Here is a 5,944-nt window from a genome sequence, read left to right on the forward strand (position 1 = left end):
AACGCTGGACTGGAAGAAGCACACGCTGGAATCAAGATTGCCGGGAGAAATTTCAGTAACCTCAGATATGCAGATGACATCACCCTTATGGCAGAAAGTGAAGAGGAACTAAAAAGCCTCTTGATGAAAGTGAAAGTGGAGAGTGAAAAAGTTGGCTTAAAGCTCAACATTCAGAAAATGAAGATCATGGCATCCGGTCCCATCACTTCATGGGAAATAGATGGGGAAACAGTGGAAACAGTGTCAGACTTTATTTTTTTGGGCTCCAAAATCACTGCAGATGGTAACTGCAGCCATGAAATTAAAAGACGCTTACTCCTTGGAAGGAACGTTATGACCAACCTAGATAGCATATTCCAAAGCAGAGACATTACTTTGCCAACAAAGGTTCGTCTAGTCAAGGCCATGGTTTTTCCTGTGGTCATGTATGGATGTGAGAGTTAGACTGTGAAGAAGGCTGAGCGCCGAAGAATTGATGCTTTTGAACTGTGGTGTTGGAGAAGACTCTTGAGAATCCCATTCTGAAGGAGATCAGCCCTGGGATTTCTTTGGAAGGAATGGTGCTAAAGCTGAAAATGCAGTACTTTGGCCACCTCATGCGAAGAGTTGACTCATTGGAAAAGACCCTGATGCTGGGAGGGATTGGGGGCAGGAGGAGAAGGAGACGACAGAGGATGAGATGGCTGGATGGCATCACTGACTCGATGGACATGAGTCTGAGTGAACTCCGGGAGTTGGTGATGGACAGGGAGGCCTGACATGCTGTGATTCATGGGGTCACAAAGAGTTGGACATGACTGAGTGATTGAACTGAACTGAACTGAAGATATTGAATTACATCTAAAAATTAGGAAGTCAGTGGATGAGTTTAAACAACAGAGGGATATAATTTAACTTACATTTTCACAAGATCATTCTAATTATGAATGTGGCTATCAGAAAGGAATTGGATATGCCGGTCTAAAGTCAAAAAAGAGAAGGCAATTTGGGCAAGAAAATTTGGAATTTGATGTCTTATTGGAAGTAACTAAACTAAAATGGGTTGAGTTCTCCACAGAAGGAGGAAAAACCCAGATATTCCCCTCATAAAAGGTGATTTGAATAGTATCATTTTTTTTATTTAATGCTTGTTTTCAATACAGATTAAAGGCCAATGACATATCTCCAACTTTCAGACCAATGATTATTATTATACTGAATATTCAAAAAGGGGACAGGAAGGAGGGCATGTGGATGGGGCACTTGATTTTCCTTTCTCCATCTGGAGAGTGCTGATACAGCACAAGTAGCTTTATTGTACCTACTTCTCGGACTAATTTTGGAAAGAACAGAAATAACCTACATTTTATTTCTAGAACATTTTTTAATGTGTGAAAAGATTTAAATATATGGATGAGTCAAAGGATAAGTTGCTGTGAGTCACTGAAGAGTAAAGAATAGAAATGCCAGTTTCAATCTCTAGTAACTGACAATTTTGATAAACATTTATAAAACAAGACTATCTGTACCATAACATGAAGCAGGATGAAAATGCAATGAAGAGTTCTCCCTTCACTGAAAATTCCTGAATATAAGAGCTTAATGACTGATAAAGGAGGGTCATCGCCAGGGCATTACAAGTGGGAACAAAAAGGCACTAAAGTCAAGTTATTCTGGATCAGTTATATTTTCCAGAGGAAGCAATTGCTTACAGGTAAAAATCGGGTTTCAATGACCATTAGGGTTCATTTATATATTCCAGTTAATGGTTATTTGGTAATACAATCAAGAGAAGGTATGAACTCATTCTTTCTATTCTTGGTCCACTACTATAGCTACCATTCAGTTCAGTTCAGTTCAGTCGCTCAGTCGTGTCCGACTCTTTGCAACCCCATGAATTGCCGCACGCCAGGCCTCCCTGTCCATCACCAACTCCCGGAGTTCACTCAGACTCATGTCCATCGAGTCGGTGATGCCATCCAGCCATCTCATCCTCTGCTGTCCCCTTCTCCTCCTGCCCCCAATCCCTCCCAGCATCAGAGTCTTTTCCAGTGAGTCAACTCTTTGCATAAGGTGGTCAAAGTATTGGAGTTTCAGCTTTAGCATCAGTCCTTCCAAAGAACACTCAGGACTGATCTCCTTTAGAATGGACTGGTTGGATCTCCTTGCAGTCCAAGGGACTCTCAAGAGTCTTCTCCAACACCACAGTTCAAAAACATCAATTCTTCGGCACTCAGCTTTCTTCACATTAGATATTCTTATTTTCATTTGTATAGCCATGCATTCATTTCATAATTTCTACTGACAGACGGACTTGCTGACTCTGTAATATACCCCATAACTAAATTCACATAGAACTTGTCATCTAATTTCTAATTCTCTCTTTAATAGTGTAACCACAGCCTTCCTAAGATTCTCTCAAGTGGAGACATATATTTCTAAAAGTTTTATCTTCTCTACTTTTCATAATTATGCAGTTCCATTTCTTCAATACTAGGATATTACTTGATCTGCATTTTCACGATACTTCTTTAAAAAATTTTAGAGTCAGGTCTTTTGACTTACAAACTTTCTTCTAAGGATGCATCCTTATTTGGCATGGTCCCAGTTTTCCTGCAACTAGACCAAAGACAGAGAAAAAGAAACTAGTTGGCAGTTGACATCATTTTAATACATTTTCTCTTTCATAATATATAAAAATATTAAGTCACTATAATGTATACCTGAAACTATTACTTTAAGTCAATCATACTTGAATAAAATATTTTTCTCTCAATCCAAAAAGAGTTTTTTCAAAACCAATGAAGTTCAGAATGTGCTCAAATGACAGAGTCGTTAGAGATTTTCTTCTAACCTACTTTACAGCTTCTCTCATCATTCCTACTGGTTTGCCTACACATTAATTATTTTTAAGCTTATTCTATTCTGGAAAGTTAGTGACAGTGAACAAATGCAATATATATATATATATATTTTTTTTTTTTTCTAATCACTTAGCATGTGGTTTAGAGAATTATTAGAAATAAACAGAAAATAATCCTTTATTTCATGCACATAATACATGAGCCCCAATCTAAAACTTTATAGTTATATACTCATCACAAATCTAAGCCATCATCAATTGGAAACTGAAAATTGATAACTTCTATAGAAACCTCAAGAGGTCCTCTTTTTCCCTGTACTTTAAGAATATTTCTCTCTGGAGTGGGAGGAACACAGAATGATTATAAAATAAATTGACAATAAAAGAAACGGAGAGTCAATTGTTTCAAAGGGAAAAAAGAAAAAAAAAAAAAAAAGTTGCCCATTAGGGAGGGGACTGGGAGTATCCCAAGAATACAAAGGAAAATATTTACATTGTTTAAATTGTTTTCAGAAAGACTAGTCTTTGGATTCTGAGAAGGCGATGGCACCCCACTCCAGTACTCTTGCCTGGAAAATCCCATGGACGGAGGAGCCTGGTAGGCTGCAGTCCATGGGGTCGTGAAGAGTCGAACATGACTGAGCAACTTCACTTTCACTTTTCACTTTCATGCACTGGAGAAGGAAATGGCAACCCACTCCAGTGTTCTTGCCTGGAGAATCCCAGGGACGGGGGTGTCTGGTGGGCTGCCGTCTCTGGGGTCGCACAGATTTGGACACGACTGAAGCGACTTAGCAGTCTTTGGATTAGTTAGCACAATTTAAGGGAATGGCAGATAGCAGTCAACAAAGAGAAGCACAGGAAGAAATGAAAGAGTAAAAAGGCCAAGCAATTGTCTCTATGTCCTGTTGAGACAGGTTAGACGTTTACTGTGGGCATTGATGTTCTTGGCCCTAAGGGATTCCTTTCCTTATGCAATAAGAAATATAGAAATACTTCTTGCAACAAGGAAAAGATACAGCTTCTTGAAGGCTACAATACGATTTCAGTGTATTTAAAAGACATCCTTTCTTCAGGATAAATTTGACGTCTTTAATACCTGACTAACTTGTAGGCAGTCCAGGTCTGGAGCTATAAGAATATTCAATAGGCAGCAAATTCTAAAGTAGAAAAAAAAAAAAAAAAATGGAGCATGAGAAATGTCATGTTAGGTCCTTTGCACACACTTCCCTTTATACTGAAATCCTCTCCACATGCACATCCAGCCCCTTTCTCCCACCTTAGGTTTTGGGTTAAATTTCATCTTTTTAAGGACTACTTCTTTGGTCTGTCTTAGTCCCTGGTTTCTACAATACACTGCAATTCATAATCATCACATACATGTCTCTTTTTACTGATTTATTGAAGCTTTTTCCATAAAGAAAAGCTTCATGATAACAGCAGCCATTTCTGTGTTTTTTACCTGATGACTCCAGGACCTATAACCTTGTAAACACTAAGTAAATATTTGTTCAATCAATGGATTAATCATGGATAAATTAATATTTGTCATTAGTGCCAAAAACAAAAACTTTTAGAGAAAAAGTAATCAAAAGGCTTATCCCTGGCATGCAGGAAGCTTAAATTCAGTTTCCCAAAGCAGTCTGTTCTAGGAAAGATTTAATAGAAATAAAAATTTGAAGAGATGTGTTTTTGCTATTGATAACAAAAACACCCCTCTTTAGGACTGCTTCTGGGATCTACTAGTTAGTTACTAATATATAGCAAAGTATTTCCACTGTTAACTATGCAGTGCCCACTTTACTGACTTAAAGCAAATATCTGGGCTTCTTTGATGGGCACCCTTACCATTTAAATGCTCAATCCCACACTTCAAGTCTAGCATCCAATTAAAATGCATGGGGGAAGTTCACACTTTGGTATCTGCCTACATAGCTATCTATTTATGTAGCAAAAGCTGTCAACATGACAAGAAGAGGCAGAATTTTTTTCCCTTGTTCAGGAAGTACACTAACAACATTCATTAACAAAAGAAATCAGAGCAAATTCAGTCTATGTACTTGTATCCATCCCAAGGTATATGAAGATGAGGACACTTAAATTGCTTCAAGTATAACTACAGGTGGATTCCCTGGCTTATAACATTCTAACTTTCTATTTCATAGTTCCTTGTACCTTTGTTTTCTCCCCTACCCACCCCTAGGCTTGTACACACTGATGATGCAGTAATGACAGTGAAGATTTAGGTAGCCCAAATTTAGTCTCTCTCCTCCCCTTCCTCCCTACTTCCCTCTCCATATTCATGCATACATACATATATACACTTTTTTTAACCTTTGAGAGTTGGTCTCATCCATCATAGGCCTTTACTCTTATGCACTTAATATGTATAGTACACTTTTGAATTAAAGAATAATGGTTTCTTTTATACATTTGAATCTACACATATAGCATTAAGTATCTGCTAAGAATTAGAGTGACTGACTGGGTGTTTCAATTAGGACATGGGCCAGGAAATTTTGAATAAGCCAAGTGTAATAAAACAATTTAACTAAGCTTGGTGTCAGGTAGTTTTTTGATGATAAACCACCCCCAAAGTTGGTGACATACAACAACAAACATTTATTCCTCCACTCACAGGCCTGTAGCTCTGCTCCATGTATAGTCATTCGGGACCAAGGCTGAAGGGACAATAGCCACGTGGGACCATGTTCTTCCCATTAAAGTATTCTGGAGCTTCCTGAGGAACAAGCAGAAGTACTTGGTGCCTTCTAAAGTATAGGCCTATAACTGACACACTGCCACCTCTCCTCACATTCCTTTGACCAATTAAGTAATAACGCCAGTCCAAAAACAAAGGGGCACGGAAATACACTTTTTTGAAGAATACATGGTGAAAACAAGTGACTATTTGCTAAACCATATAATCCACTGCACTCTACTTTCTTGTTCAAATTTATGTATGTGCCTACCTCATGCAAAATATGACTCCCAAAATAAGACATCTCAAATGTCACATCCACTCATGGCATCAGACATTAAGTCCAGAATGCTGTGATATATATGTGTACATATATATATATATATATATATATATATATA

The 5,944-nt window shown here is 38.0% G+C and overlaps 1 long non-coding RNA gene across 1 annotated transcript; it reads right to left on the bottom strand.

Moving 5' to 3' along the window:
• Window positions 1–1,469: 1,469 nt before the first annotated feature.
• LOC132345582 (uncharacterized) lies at window positions 1,470–5,647 on the bottom strand. Its single transcript, XR_009495036.1, has 3 exons — window positions 5,481–5,647; window positions 3,942–4,002; window positions 1,470–2,598 (listed from the first exon to the last, which is right to left on the bottom strand). It is a non-coding gene; the product is annotated as an uncharacterized lncRNA (long non-coding RNA).
• Window positions 5,648–5,944: the final 297 nt, after the last annotated feature.

Source organism: Bos taurus, chromosome 6, assembly GCF_002263795.3.
Source record: "Bos taurus isolate L1 Dominette 01449 registration number 42190680 breed Hereford chromosome 6, ARS-UCD2.0, whole genome shotgun sequence".
Taxonomy (NCBI): Eukaryota; Metazoa; Chordata; class Mammalia; order Artiodactyla; family Bovidae; genus Bos; species Bos taurus.